Source organism: Schistocerca nitens, chromosome 7, assembly GCF_023898315.1.
Source record: "Schistocerca nitens isolate TAMUIC-IGC-003100 chromosome 7, iqSchNite1.1, whole genome shotgun sequence".
NCBI lineage: Eukaryota > Metazoa > Arthropoda > Insecta > Orthoptera > Acrididae > Schistocerca > Schistocerca nitens.
In genome coordinates this window covers 463,002,677-463,019,256 of record NC_064620.1, presented here as the reverse complement: position 1 = coordinate 463,019,256, position 16,580 = coordinate 463,002,677, and the positions used below count along the sequence as shown (strand labels likewise).

The 16,580-nt window shown below is 46.3% G+C and overlaps 1 pseudogene; it reads left to right on the top strand.

Moving 5' to 3' along the window:
* The first annotated feature begins 1,818 nt into the window (after positions 1 to 1,818).
* On the top strand, positions 1,819 to 1,936 carry LOC126196068 (5S ribosomal RNA; annotated as a pseudogene).
* Positions 1,937 to 16,580: the final 14,644 nt, after the last annotated feature.

Below are 16,580 nucleotides of genomic sequence, written 5' to 3'. Positions count from 1 at the left end.
GTGTTCTTTTTAATGACACAATGTGACTTCGTAAACGAATTTCCAACTACTTTACAATTTTATTTTTCCAAGGATTTTTAATTTTTCACGACTGACATATTATTTTCTACATCCCTCCAATCCCAGCAGAGACAGGATGCGTAAGTTCGGTTGGTCGCTAAGCAATCGGTGGCGCATATTCAAAGAAAGACGACACGAAACCGGTGAGCATACTCCTTGAACAGTATAAATATGATTCGAGGTCTACACGCGAACAACGTTATATATAACAGACGTTCTCATAATTGTACTAAGATCCAGATAAATTTATCCTGTTGTTCCTAATCGTCAAACGTTTAACTAAAGAGAAAGCCGCTATCCAGCCTAAAGTTCGCTGGCATGAAGATGAGGACACGTCTAAAACCCACACTCGGGATGGCTAGCATAATAGAATCGAACGACCTGAGTACTGTCCGAGACGGCTTCAGTCTATCCAGTCTGATGGACCGGTACGTTAAACTGTGAGGCCACTCCAGCGCGTGTCTCTAGGTGTTGGTCTCAAATATCGAAGTATCGTAACACATGTCATGTCGTCCTACGGAGAAAATGTATATATCGATCCCAACTGCCACGAACGAGCCAGCTAACTAATACGTACTGCACTAGCACGTATGCTGAACCCGTACCAGAAGTAGTAATTCGTTAAGAGAAACAGACAAGAGGGCTCCAGCGGTGCACTCTCTGTTACGAATCGCTGGAGCCCACGAAGCTCCCACAATTTCCGATCCGCCCACCAGTTTTGTCTGGCGCTAGGGCAGTGACAACTGTTTAGCGTGGTGCGTCGCTCGTGGTTGTCTTGAAAGTGAAGATTTCACTATAATTTTTGTCTCCACTAGATTTGGCATTTACGGTCAACAAAGCAAATGCCGGTCTGAGTGGCCGTGCGGTTCTAGGCGCTACAGTCTGGAGCGGAGCGACCGCTACAGTCGCAGGTTCAAATCCTGCCTCGGGCATGGATGTGTGTGGTGTCCTTAGGTTAGTTAGGTTTAATTAGTTCTACGTTCTAGGCGACTGATGACCTCAGAAATTAAGTCGCATAGTGCTCAGAGCCATTTAAACAAAGCAAGTAAACCATTAATTTAAATGTAAGACAAATACAAGCTAGCTGTCATGTAATTGAAGACAATTTCTTTTACATCCATATCTATTATAAAAGAGTGTGTGTGCGTGTGTGTGTGTGTGTGTGTGTGTGTGTGTGTGTGTGTGTGTGTGTGTGTGTGTGTCCATGTATGTCTCCTGCTAAATCACTGGACCAATTTCAACCAAACTTGGTGGTAAACACATCTCTTGCTGTCTGTCAACAATCTCTGTCTGAAAGAGAACTATCTACATGTCATAGTTTAGGAAATCTGACGTCATAAACGACATTCGTGCGAAACTCAGCACCATGTATAATGTTTAAATTTATTACCTCAGTCCTACTAACTCTATTCACGATCAGCATCGTAGACAGTACACACATATGCAGCTAAATGCACTTACAAAATTGTAGGATGGCACCACATATAGTTCAGGACATAATTCATTAACACTGAGATGCCTGAAAAACTGTCGCACTGTGCATGATGTTTAAATTTATTACTTGTGTGCTACTAACTCCATTCCCAACACATATTTCACACTGTATCCACATACGCCACTGAATGTATCTACATGAATATATCATTGTAGGACACATAGTTAAGAGACATGACGTTAAATCACTGAGTTACGTGAAAAAAATTCCGCATCCTGTGTAAAGTTTTAATACATTTATTCTTTAGTACTAAGATACTCCTAGGCAACGGCCTTGCCGCAGTGGATACATCGGTTCCCGTGGGATCACCGAAGTTAAGCGCTGTCGGGCGTGGTCGGCACTTGGATGGGTGACCATCCAGGCCGCCATGCGCTGTTGCCATTTTTCGGGGTGCACTCAGCCTCGTGATTCCGAATAGTAGCGGCTTCGGTCAAGAAAACCATCATCACGGCTAGGAGAGCGGTGTGCTGACCTCACGCCCCTCCTATCCGCATCCTCCACTGACGATGACATGGCGGTCGGATGGTCCCGGTAGGCCACTCGTGGCCTGACGACGGAGTGCTTTACCAAGATACTCCTACAGTCGAGTCAACTTAAGGAAATCCCTGACACCTGACAGCGCTTTTCACAGCTTTCAATCGCGATGAGCAAACGGCTGAAGGCGAAAACAGTCGCCATCGATAGAGCTATGAAGATGCGTTGCCGTAGAAACGTTTGCAGACAAGTGGAGCAGCTTCGTCCAACGCGTAGAAACTATCCGGGATGCAACACTACAAATACAGTTCATTTTTTGTTTTCGTTTCTAATAGAAAATCGCCAAAATGGATACCCAGGCAATGCCGGGTTTTTGAGCTAGTAGATATGTAATTAATATAATAACCAACTGGGTGTCTTGGATTAATGTCGAAACGATAGTTCTAACTGTACTCAAACAAAAATAAACCTTTCCCTTTCCGAATGCAATAGCTATCAGTTGTGTTAATAGTAAGTGTAGTATGCAGCCGTAGAAGGAAAAAGAGTTTTGTAATTTCTCAAACGAGAGTGGCAAACTTCAGGCCGTCCTTTGTATATTATTGCAGTATATCACTATCCACAACTACAAAGGTTGACTATCGATTGTCAACCTTTACAGCAGTATCTAACCGATGCAAAATTATTATCTTATTAAAACCATTAATGAGAATCATATGATAGCATACTGAAGCTTATGAGTGCAAGAAATTAAATCTCAGACCACCGAAGTTTGTTAAAAATGCAACAAACTTTACATACAATTGGTCAACAAACACAAACATAAAATGCTCGTGTCCTGTTCGGTTCTTGAACTTTTAATATGCCTTTTACTGTTATAACATACACTCCTGGAAATGGAAAAAAGAACACATTGACACCGGTGTGTCAGACCCACCATACTTGCTCCGGACACTGCGAGAGGGCTGTACAAGCAATGATCACACGCACGGCACAGCGGACACACCAGGAACCGCGGTGTTGGCCGTCGAATGGCGCTAGCTGCGCAGCATTTGTGCACCGCCGCCGTCAGTGTCAGCCAGTTTGCCGTGGCATATGGAGCTCCATCGCAGTCTTTAACACTGGTAGCATGCCGCGACAGCGTGGACGTGAACCGTATGTGCAGTTGACGGACTTTGAGCGAGGGCGTATAGTGGGCATGCGGGAGGCCGGGTGGACGTACCGCCGAATTGCTCAACACGTGGGGCGTGAGGTCTCCACAGTACATCGATGTTGTCGCCAGTGGTCGGCGGAAGGTGCACGTGCCCGTCGACCTGGGACCGGACCGCAGCGACGCACGGATGCACGCCAAGACCGTAGGATCCTACGCAGTGCCGTAGGGGACCGCACCGCCACTTCCCAGCAAATTAGGGACACTGTTGCTCCTGGGGTATCGGCGAGGACCATTCGCAACCATGAAGCTGGGCTACGGTCCCGCACACCGTTAGGCCGTCTTCCGCTCACGCCCCAACATCGTGCAGCCCGCCTCCAGTGGTGTCGCGACAGGCGTGAATGGAGGGACGAATGGAGACGTGTCGTCTTCAGCGATGAGAGTCGCTTCTGCCTTGGTGCCAATGATGGTCGTATGCGTGTTTGGCGCCGTGCAGGTGAGCGCCACAATCAGGACTGCATACGACCGAGGCACACAGGGCCAACACCCGGCATCATGGTGTGGGGAGCGATCTCCTACACTGGCCGTAAACCACTGGTGATCGTCGAGGGGACACTGAATAGTGCACGGTACATCCAAACCGTCATCGAACCCATCGTTCTACCATTCCTAGACCGGCAAGGGAACTTGCTGTTCCAACAGGACAATGCACGTCCGCATGTATCCCGTGCCACCCAACGTGCTCTAGAAGGTGTAAGTCAACTACCCTGGCCAGCAAGATCTCCGGATCTGTCCCCCATTGAGCATGTTTGGGACTGGATGAAGCGTCGTCTCACGCGGTCTGCACGTCCGGCACGAACGCTGGTCCAACTGAGGCGCCAGGTGGAAATGGCTTGGCAAGCCGTTCCACAGGACTACATCCAGCATCTCTACGATCGTCTCCATGGGAGAATAGCAGCCTGCATTGCTGCGAAAGGTGGATATACACTGTACTAGTGCCGACATTGTGCATGCTCTGTTGCCTGTGTCTATGTGCCTGTGGTTCTGTCAGTGTGATCATGTGATGTATCTGACCCCAGGAATGTGTCAATAGAGTTTCCCCTTCCTGGGACAATGAATTCACGGTGTTCTTATTTCAATTTCCAGGAGTGTATATGTTACTTTCGTTCACCATATTAGATGTTTCAAAAACGCCTGCAACTGCGTCATTCATGATTTAAATAATAAAAACAGTACCAGTAACTTATTTTTGTTGCCAGAATGAGACTTTCACTCTGCAGCGGAGTGTGCGCTGATATGAAACTTCCTGGCAGATTAAAACTGTGTGCCCGACCGAGACTCGAACTCGGGACCTTTGCCTTTCGCGGGCAAGTGCTCTACCAACTGAGCTACCGAAGCACGACTCACGCCCGGTACCCACAGCCTTACTTCTGCCAGTACCTCGTCTCCTACCTTCCAAACTTTACAGAAGCTCTCCTGCGAACCATGCAGAACTAGCACTCCTGAAAGAAAGGATATAGCGGAGACATGGCTTAGCCACAGCCTGGGGGATGTTTCCAGAATGAGACTTTCACTCTGCAGCGGAGTGTGCGCTGATATGAAACTTCCTGGCAGATTAAAACTGTGTGCCCGACCGAGACTCGAACTCGGGACCTTTGCCTTTCGCGGGCAAGTGCTCTACCAACTGAGCTACCGAAGCACGACTCACGCCCGGTACCCACAGCCTTACTTCTGCCAGTACCTCGTCTCCTACCTTCCAAACTTTACAGAAGCTCTCCTGCGAACCATGCAGAACTAGCACTCCTGAAAGAAAGGATATAGCGGAGACATGGCTTAGCCACAGCCTGGGGGATGTTTCCAGAATGAGACTTTCACTCTGCAGCGGAGTGTGCGCTGATATGAAACTTCCTGGCAGATTAAAACTGTGTGCCCGACCGAGACTCGAACTCGGGACCTTTGCCTTTCGCGGGCAAGTGCTCTACCAACTGAGCTACCGAAGCACGACTCACGCCCGGTACCCACAGCCTTACTTCTGCCAGTACCTCGTCTCCTACCTTCCAAACTTTACAGAAGCTCTCCTGCGAACCATGCAGAACTAGCACTCCTGAAAGAAAGGATATAGCGGAGACATGGCTTAGCCACAGCCTGGGGGATGTTTCCAGAATGAGACTTTCACTCTGCAGCGGAGTGTGCGCTGATATGAAACTTCCTGGCAGATTAAAACTGTGTGCCCGACCGAGACTCGAACTCGGGACCTTTGCCTTTCGCGGGCAAGTGCTCTACCAACTGAGCTACCGAAGCACGACTCACGCCCGGTACCCACAGCCTTACTTCTGCCAGTACCTCGTCTCCTACCTTCCAAACTTTACAGAAGCTCTCCTGCGAACCATGCAGAACTAGCACTCCTGAAAGAAAGGATATAGCGGAGACATGGCTTAGCCACAGCCTGGGGGATGTTTCCAGAATGAGACTTTCACTCTGCAGCGGAGTGTGCGCTGATATGAAACTTCCTGGCAGATTAAAACTGTGTGCCCGACCGAGACTCGAACTTGGGACCTTTGCCTTTCGCGGGCAAGTGCTCTACCAACTGAGCTACCGAAGCACGACTCACGCCCGGTACCCACAGCCTTACTTCTGCCAGTACCTCGTCTCCTACCTTCCAAACTTTACAGAAGCTCTCCTGCGAACCATGCAGAACTAGCACTCCTGAAAGAAAGGATATAGCGGAGACATGGCTTAGCCACAGCCTGGGGGATGTTTCCAGAATGAGACTTTCACTCTGCAGCGGAGTGTGCGCTGATATGAAACTTCCTGGCAGATTAAAACTGTGTGCCCGACCGAGACTCGAACTCGGGACCTTTGCCTTTCGCGGGCAAGTGCTCTACCAACTGAGCTACCGAAGCACGACTCACGCCCGGTACCCACAGCCTTACTTCTGCCAGTACCTCGTCTCCTACCTTCCAAACTTTACAGAAGCTCTCCTGCGAACCATGCAGAACTAGCACTCCTGAAAGAAAGGATATAGCGGAGACATGGCTTAGCCACAGCCTGGGGGATGTTTCCAGAATGAGACTTTCACTCTGCAGCGGAGTGTGCGCTGATATGAAACTTCCTGGCAGATTAAAACTGTGTGCCCGACCGAGACTCGAACTCGGGACCTTTGCCTTTCGCGGGCAAGTGCTCTACCAACTGAGCTACCGAAGCACGACTCACGCCCGGTACCCACAGCCTTACTTCTGCCAGTACCTCGTCTCCTACCTTCCAAACTTTACAGAAGCTCTCCTGCGAACCATGCAGAACTAGCACTCCTGAAAGAAAGGATATAGCGGAGACATGGCTTAGCCACAGCCTGGGGGATGTTTCCAGAATGAGACTTTCACTCTGCAACGGAGTGTGCGCTGATATGAAACTTCCTGGAAGATTAAAACTGTGTGCCCGACCGAGACTCGAACTCGGGACCTTTGCCTTTCGCGGGCAAGTGCTCTACCAACTGAGCTACCGAAGCACGACTCACGCCCGGTACCCACAGCCTTACTTCTGCCAGTACCTCGTCTCCTACCTTCCAAACTTTACAGAAGCTCTCCTGCGAACCATGCAGAACTAGCACTCCTGAAAGAAAGGATATAGCGGAGACATGGCTTAGCCACAGCCTGGGGGATGTTTCCAGAATGAGACTTTCACTCTGCAGCGGAGTGTGCGCTGATATGAAACTTCCTGGCAGATTAAAACTGTGTGCCCGACCGAGACTCGAACTCGGGACCTTTGCCTTTCGCGGGCAAGTGCTCTACCAACTGAGCTACCGAAGCACGACTCACGCCCGGTACCCACAGCCTTACTTCTGCCAGTACCTCGTCTCCTACCTTCCAAACTTTACAGAAGCTCTCCTGCGAACCATGCAGAACTAGCACTCCTGAAAGAAAGGATATAGCGGAGACATGGCTTAGCCACAGCCTGGGGGATGTTTCCAGAATGAGACTTTCACTCTGCAGCGGAGTGTGCGCTGATATGAAACTTCCTGGCAGATTAAAACTGTGTGCCCGACCGAGACTCGAACTCGGGACCTTTGCCTGTCGCGGGCAAGTGCTCTACCAACTGTGGAGAGCTTCTGTAAAGTTTGGAAGGTAGGAGACGAGGTACTGGCAGAAGTAAGGCTGTGGGTACCGGGCGTGAGTCGTGCTTCGGTAGCTCAGTTGGTAGAGCACTTGCCCGCGAAAGGCAAAGGTCCCGAGTTCGAGTCTCGGTCGGGCACACAGTTTTAATCTGCCAGGAAGTTTCATATCAGCGCACACTCCGCTGCAGAGTGAAAGTCTCATTCTGGAAACATCCCCCAGGCTGTGGCTAAGCCATGTCTCCGCTATATCCTTTCTTTCAGGAGTGCTAGTTCTGCATGGTTCGCAGGAGAGCTTCTGTAAAGTTTGGAAGGTAGGAGACGAGGTACTGGCAGAAGTAAGGCTGTGGGTACCGGGCGTGAGTCGTGCTTCGGTAGCTCAGTTGGTAGAGCACTTGCCCGCGAAAGGCAAAGGTCCCGAGTTCGAGTCTCGGTCGGGCACACAGTTTTAATCTGCCAGGAAGTTTCATATCAGCGCACACTCCGCTGCAGAGTGAAAGTCTCATTCTGGAAACATCCCCCAGGCTGTGGCTAAGCCATGTCTCCGCTATATCCTTTCTTTCAGGAGTGCTAGTTCTGCATGGTTCGCAGGAGAGCTTCTGTAAAGTTTGGAAGGTAGGAGACGAGGTACTGGCAGAAGTAAGGCTGTGGGTACCGGGCGTGAGTCGTGCTTCGGTAGCTCAGCTGGTAGAGCACTTGCCCGCGAAAGGCAAAGGTCCCGAGTTCGAGTCTCGGTCGGGCACACAGTTTTAATCTGCCAGGAAGTTTCATATCAGCGCACACTCCGCTGCAGAGTGAAAGTCTCATTCTGGAAACATCCCCCAGGCTGTGGCCAAGCCATGTCTCCGCTATATCCTTTCTTTCAGGAGTGCTAGTTCTGCATGGTTCGCAGGAGAGCTTCTGTAAAGTTTGGAAGGTAGGAGACGAGGTACTGGCAGAAGTAAGGCTGTGGGTACCGGGCGTGAGTCGTGCTTCGGTAGCTCAGTTGGTAGAGCACTTGCCCGCGAAAGGCAAAGGTCCCGAGTTCGAGTCTCGGTCGGGCACACAGTTTTAATCTGCCAGGAAGTTTCATATCAGCGCACACTCCGCTGCAGAGTGAAAGTCTCATTCTGGAAACATCCCCCAGGCTGTGGCTAAGCCATGTCTCCGCTATATCCTTTCTTTCAGGAGTGCTAGTTCTGCATGGTTCGCAGGAGAGCTTCTGTAAAGTTTGGAAGGTAGGAGACGAGGTACTGGCAGAAGTAAGGCTGTGGGTACCGGGCGTGAGTCGTGCTTCGGTAGCTCAGTTGGTAGAGCACTTGCCCGCGAAAGGCAAAGGTCCCGAGTTCGAGTCTCGGTCGGGCACACAGTTTTAATCTGCCAGGAAGTTTCATATCAGCGCACACTCCGCTGCAGAGTGAAAGTCTCATTCTGGAAACATCCCCCAGGCTGTGGCTAAGCCATGTCTCCGCTATATCCTTTCTTTCAGGAGTGCTAGTTCTGCATGGTTCGCAGGAGAGCTTCTGTAAAGTTTGGAAGGTAGGAGACGAGGTACTGGCAGAAGTAAGGCTGTGGGTACCGGGCGTGAGTCGTGCTTCGGTAGCTCAGTTGGTAGAGCACTTGCCCGCGAAAGGCAAAGGTCCCGAGTTCGAGTCTCGGTCGGGCACACAGTTTTAATCTGCCAGGAAGTTTCATATCAGCGCACACTCCGCTGCAGAGTGAAAGTCTCATTCTGGAAACATCCCCCAGGCTGTGGCTAAGCCATGTCTCCACTATATCCTTTCTTTCAGGAGTGCTAGTTCTGCATGGTTCGCAGGAGAGCTTCTGTAAAGTTTGGAAGGTAGGAGACGAGGTACTGGCAGAAGTAAGGCTGTGGGTACCGGGCGTGAGTCGTGCTTCGGTAGCTCAGTTGGTAGAGCACTTGCCCGCGAAAGGCAAAGGTCCCGAGTTCGAGTCTCGGTCGGGCACACAGTTTTAATCTGCCAGGAAGTTTCTTATTTTTGTTGCTTACCACGACGCATTTCGACAATTTATTCTCATTTTCAAGAGCATTTATGCATTCGTTTACATGAATATGTTTGGTGATATTTGCTTGTGTGATTATATGTTTCTCTTGCGTTTTTTTTTGTACGCCATAAAAAATTTTCGTATGCCACAAAAAGTAAAGAGAAAAATTCTCAACAACAAATTAGGTAGTGAATCCGGTACATTCTTCAAATGCTTCTCCTGCAATTGATAACCGTAACAAGTTTCATGAATATGTACATTTCCTCATAAGAAAAAGAGTAATCGATAGTTTAGTAGTCAATAGTGACAAAAATACATTTTATAATGTACAACCTTACATATATACATAATGTAATCCAAAACCACTGTAACAACTCTGTGTACAAACTCTTTGTGAAGCCACAGTATCGGAACATCTCTGCAGCATGTTTTGTAAACAAACAGTGTAAGTGATTATTTACTTTTATGTCGTAATCTGTATAATGCAGGAGGCACAATATCTCTAAGAGACGAACAGAAATACCATTCCTAACAGTAGCATTTAAAAACACTCAAAGATTCGCCTTGACGGGTTTTCCGATTGCAGTCTAACTTCAAAAAGACACAAGAGAGAGACAGAAAATCAGACGTACAAAAATCACCAAACGTATTCATGAAAACAAATACACACATGCACTTGAAAATGAGAATAAATTCTCGAAACGCGTTTGTGCTAAGCATAAAAAATAAGTGGTGCAGTTTTCATTATTTAAATCAGAAACATATGTATTTTTGACAATACTGAAGAACTGCAAACAGCATGGAGAAATTTATGTGGTCATCCACAGTCTCTTTCCGTAGCCTCGAAAAAAAAACTGGATGATAAGAAGAGAAATATTTTTAAGAGGGAACTCTGTAGAAACCGGAGAATTTCGTAAGCACACAATGATTTTTCATTTCAATAAAGACACAAAAACAAAATATTATGGTTAAGCAAGAGGCAGAGTTTACATTTGCTGTGACATCTCCCTGTGTCATGGTATAATCTAAAACGGCTTCACTCTAGTCGATAGCTGTGAACGTCACCGTGTTTAACATGCTTTCCCAACAACTGTGGAGTCCGGTGTTCTCGGAATTGCTGGAGATGAAGATCATCTTTTGCTGAGAGCTTTGGAATAGTAAACTAGAACCAATCCACTACATCAGACAGCATTTACCTAAAGCTAAATAAGGAAATCATGTTAAAATTAAATCACGACGAACAGACAGGAATTTGGACCAACCAAAGAAAAAGTCAGACGTACGGATACTCCATGTATGCAGAACATTTTCAATGGTTACTAGATATGGTGCCTTTATGTCAACCTCATAAAGAAATAGTTGAATCCTAACAAAAACACATCTCAATCAAATGTTTGTGTAAGACCTCAGAAGATGCTGTTATGTACCTCACAGCACAAGGAAGGTGCAGTGTACCATGTTTCCCAGCATTTTTGTACTGCCGCTGACATGTGTTGCCAACATATGAGGCGCCTGTAGGTAAGTAGTCTGCTGAGTTCACAAAAGGTTCTGTCCAGGAGCTTGGTTCGTAAATAATCCCTCACCCCATTCTTCTGCTCTTATGTCACAAAATGTTTAACGATCCCTATCGAACAACCATCAACAAAATCCCTTGATGGGCGAAAATGCGTTTCAACCTTTGGCTAACATATTGCACCCTGAATCAATAATTTTCTACAGAAATGGCGTTTACAAACCAAATGAGGCTCTGAAAGAGGAGTGTTTATAGCATTTATTTTTATGGTGGTTATGCATTTTTGCTCATTCCTCCTTGTTCGTTACGGATCGCATGTACGTTCGTCTACCTCACATTCATATCCCGGAATGCCAATCATGCTAATTAAGTTCGTATTATTGAATTGGCCCAGTAATTAAAGTGATTACTGTTGTTTTTAAGCTCAACGGATAACTAGGAGGAGTGAGTTTTAAATTTTTTCCGGCGAAGTAAATGTTCAGACAAATTTCAGGCTTGCACCTGGTCGTCGTTGAACTCCTCCCATGATATTTCGACTGGGGACCAGCCAGTCATCTTCATTAGAAGACTCACCTGAAGATGACTGGCAGGTACTCAGTCAAAATACCGCGGGAGGAACTCGACGACGACCGGCTCTAATCCCGAAATCTGTCCGAACAACTAGGGGAATTATTTTATTGTTTAGTATGTATGTGGAGGAGAAAGAAGGTGACGACCCTGGCAACGTGTTATATTTTATGTTCGAGAAAATTGCTTCCCGAGTATGAATCGTTCTGTAACTCTAGGCACACACATAGATACCATGCATATCAACGCTTTGGGGCATCACATGGGGTGGATTGGGGAATGAGATGGTGCCATATGGGCTGAGTTAAAGAGCAATGAAATTCATTAATCACAATGCTAATTTATTAAGCAAGAAAGAATAACGATTTGCATCAATATATCGTCAAAAGATAGCTCTGCACAGATCAGTGATACACCCTGCTAAACCCGCAGGACAGGACAGACAGGAGAGATTGTGGAAAGGGGCCAAAATAAGGGGCTGTCCGTTACACTGGAACATAAATGTCTTATTTGATCAAACATTACAAGAGCCCAAAAAATTTCTTTAAACAAACACCCTTAATATTTGTGACTTAATTACCGGCTGAAAGCCACTTTAATTTAAAAACAGCTGAAGGCCAATAACTTAAAACGCAAGCATAATCAAATTTAAAAGACAACCCTTGTCTTAAAACAGTTCTTTAGTTAGGTTGAAGTAAACAAGTTAAATTCAGATCTGCTGAAGGCCGAAGACCTAAAAATGCAGAAAAAAAAATGCCAAAGAGCTTACGTGAACTAATTTAAAACACAAAACCGGCAAGAAGCCATACAAGTACCAGCAACAAGAACAAATTTTAAAAAATAAGGCAGTACACACAAGGGCGCCCAAATGTTCGAGGATCGGCCTGCAAATCAAACGCTAACGCTTGCTTATGTGAGACAGGCAGTCGGGCCAACCATTCACTATCCGACGACAAACCAACCGACAGACAGTCAGCGGACCCACCGACAAGACAGCTTCCACTTCACCCGACCAGGGCACAACAGGGAATTCAACGGAACAACTAGAAGATATTGGCGCCCACAACCAATCATACACCGAGCTTTCAAACGACACACCGTGCTGGACAGCAACAACACGATGAGGAAACTACACTGCCTGAAATTTACGTCAACGGCCAGAGCAGGTAACCGGAACGTTAACGGCCACAAGGCAGAAGATTCCGCTGGTGCACTTCAATTCAAATAACCAAATACAGTGAAACTCCTCCGGAGGGTGTCTAGAATTTTCCGACTTGAAAACCACGTTGCTGCTCGCGGGAACACCCCAACAGCCAACAACGAACTCCAAACGACACAATATGAACACTCTTGACTTGCTGGTAGGTTAAATCAAAACCCAACTTTCGTGTCCAGGGTCGGTGAGCCACGGACCTCGTAGCAATGGGAACAGCGCCACACTCTCCGATACGCGTAGAGACCGCCAGCTGGCCCCGGCCGAACTACGCCCCGTCGAGGGTTCCTCACTGCTCCACGCCAACCGACCGACTCCTCAGAGCCAGTACGCCGACAACATTTAAAATAACTTGTCAGTCCAAATCACACAAATTACACACATTTCCACGAACACTTGCACGAAGAACTAGACAATACTAATGGCAGTGCCTGTACAATAACAGGGACGAATCACAAGTCGGCACACACAGCCAACCCATAAGCGGTCGCCGGCCAAATACACGTCGTCCGACAAGACGACCGACCGACGACCAAACAAACACGTCCCCACTCCAATCATGTGTTTCGGCAACCGTCGGGTGAGACATGGCGGTAAACACTGCCAGGTCCGAACTGCAGTGCTAGCGCCTCCCATCTTACTGACAGATCCGAACTAACTCCCAACACATGACAACCGGGAAGTAGTATCAGTCCAGCAAAGATAATATGGCAGGGCCGATATCGATAAGCGCTGCTGCTGCCGCTCACGGGCAGGCAAGGCAGCAACTCAGTGACACCAGTAATTGAAAATTAAGATAACGAGGTAGCAGTAAGGTAAAAAAAATGTAGAATAAGAAATGGCACGAACACGAACCACGCACGGCTCAATCAGCATATACTTACAAGAACAGGAAGAGTAGACAGTTCAGAACACATGAATTCTATCACAAAACTATTCTGTAAGTAGTCCCTTAATGTACACTTACTCAAGGAAAATCAGTAATGCACACAGCCCGATTCCAAAAGATGAGATGCAATATGGTAAGGGGAGTGGAGAACACTCAATTCACCTGCCTGTAGTTACATATAGGAACCTAACAACATTTCCATCCACAATTTACGATCTTTCAGACAGATCAAAGAGCAATCTGGAATATCAGAGTCGTCAATCTGGCCTGGCAACACGCATCAACGACCGTCACATAAAAGGGAACGAAAATACAGAAATCAGAAACTACGAGCAATTTCCATACAAGCAGGTATCCATCATACTCGGGATTATGCGTCCTATAACGCAGTCTGGAAAATTTACCAGTCGTGACAGGATTCAACAGACATGGTGGGCTGAAGGGCAGAATTTACACTACCTTCAAGAAATACAAAAATAGCGAAACAGATAAAAGTTCCTCACGCATGTGAGTATTCGTTAGATTCGCTGCTTTGTGATCTACAGTTGAATATAATGACATTTAACAGTAGCATCAAAGTATAGGACACTTGGTGGACTGAATGAAGGTCAAAATTTTCTATAACTTCAAAGAACTCAAAAATAAGAAAACAGGCAACAATCCCTTATAAGTTTGGGTATTCGTTAGATTCGCTGCTTCGTTATCTACAGTTTGTGCGACATAATTTAACTCTACCAGCAAAGTAAGGGAGACGTGATGGACCAAAGGTCAGAATTTAACCTATCATCAAGAAATTCAAAGATCAGAAAATTGACAGAAATTCGGCACGTAAGTGGAAGTTCGTTAGATACGATGATTTGTCATCTTTAGTTTGAACAACACGATTTAACAGCAGCAGCGAAATATGAGACACAAGGGGTGCTAACAGTCAAACGTTATCCTGCCAGACACAAAGGTAGCTCCCTCAAGATATTGGAAAACGACTGACAACTCATCGTAAGAGCTATCAAAAAGCAGAACCACACCATCAATCAAATCGTTCACAATGCCTCAACCTTCTGGGCAAGAGCACATACGCGGTGGCTCCTCTAGTACCTGCACTTCCCATCTATGAAGTTCCCACAGCCCTGTAACTCTGGACATAGTGAAGATAACTTCAAAGTACTCTCATTTTAGCATCCACTCACCCACGCACATTTACAGGGCAAAATGGGAATCAAGGGGACTGTGTAGAGGTGAATAAATAAACAAAACCCCTCCTCCCTTTTCCACAGGCTATGTTTAGCTGCGACAGAGTGAAATGTCAAAGGAACCAAACAATCCCAGCAAGCTAAGGCACCAGACGCATTTAGCTTCATGAAACAGATTCAACTGACTCCGTTACATTGTCAGACTATTTCTGATAATGTGAGATAATATATGATTGACAATTAATTTCTCCCTTATGGTTATCAGTTGTGTTGAATAAACTAACGCAAATGTAAGTCTGTAGAGCAAGCATCTGACTGGACTATCGGCTTTACTGCGAGTAGAGGGGAGCCTTTCTATTCGCCAAGGGACTAGGAAGGGGAAGGTAGGTGGCCACCTCGCTCTGGCCACCTTTTACCCCCTGAGAGAGGTCCCTAGCTCTCATTTTGACACCAGAATAAGTGGACTTGGAGTCATTTTGGAGGGACTGGGATGGAACCCAGAACCTCCAGTCCTGGAGTCCAAAATATACCCGCTCGACTACCGCAGCCACATAAACTAACGCACAACGCTATAAAATATGCATTGTACAACTGCAAATAAATTACAAATCATAATGATCTTACAACAAAGTGTATTTTAATAAAACATATAGTGCCTGCAGTACGAGCTTGTGCAAAATGCCACGGATTAGTATGATATTAACGAATTTTGACCAAAAAGCGGTCTGTCTATTTGCAGTCCTACGTCATACTCAACTAGCAAGTAGTTGCGTAGAAGTATGGAAATGTGGCAGTGGAACAAACAAATTATAAAACCTAGTTAACAAAATATTATGCCACTATTTCATCAATAAAATTGTCTTCTCAAAAAACTGAAAATTATATTGGCAGAAGCATAAAAATGCAGACAGTAACAAGTGTGCAGTTCTGCAGTAAAACAATTTTTCCACCATGGACACTTAATCTAGGTAGTGAAATGACATATAATGCACAATTTTCTCAAGTTTTTGTATTAATTTTCGACATATTGCCCGTGGTTTTGTTACGGAAGAGGTGAAAGTGTTCACTCCAGTGAGATTAGAATCGAGAGATAACAAGCCCCATTGTTACAGTGTGACCACATTACCGCTGAGCAGAAGAATAACTGCGGCATTTATCTTTCTTCTACTGTCTCAGATGCTGCAAGACGGGACATTCCTAACATAAAATGTGAAATTATTTGTAGTTTCCGTGTGGACTGACCATTCTGGGCTCATAAACATAAAGTTACTAACTCAGTGTCACACCTCAAATGAGAATAATTCGGGATATTTTGCGGAAATTTCAAGAAAATATCAAGTGATCATGTCAGGATAATTCTGAACCACCCCAGGAAGTATGACAACGGCAAAGAAGAGCTGCTAAAAATATTCTGCAAGGTTGTTTTCACAGTCAGACTTTCTTGAGATGCAAAGGGTGTGCGTCAATGACGCTACACAGTCAGCTGCTGAGTCACTTAGGGCCAAAATACCAAAGGAATAGGACAACGAGTTTTATTCCCATTTCTGTTCAAAATGGTTCAAATGGCTCTGAGCACTAGGGGACTTAACTTCTGAGGTCATCAGTCCCCTAGAACTTAGAACTACTTAAACCTAACTAACCTAAGGACATCACACACATCCATGGCCGAGGCAGGATTCGAACCTGCGACCGTAGCGGTCGCGCGGTTCCGGACTGTAGCGCCTAGAATCGCTCGGCCACCCCGGGCGGCCCCATTTCTGTAATTAGGGGTTGGAGCTAAAGCAAGCCTATGAATAACATTCAGATTCACTGATGGCAACCTGGATACCATAAATTAAGAGCTATTTGGGCAGTCCTCCTCTTCAGTAACTGTCGTTATTACTATCATTTTCCTGTGTACTCCAAACTGACAAGCTTTCTTTTTTTTTATCTCCAGTA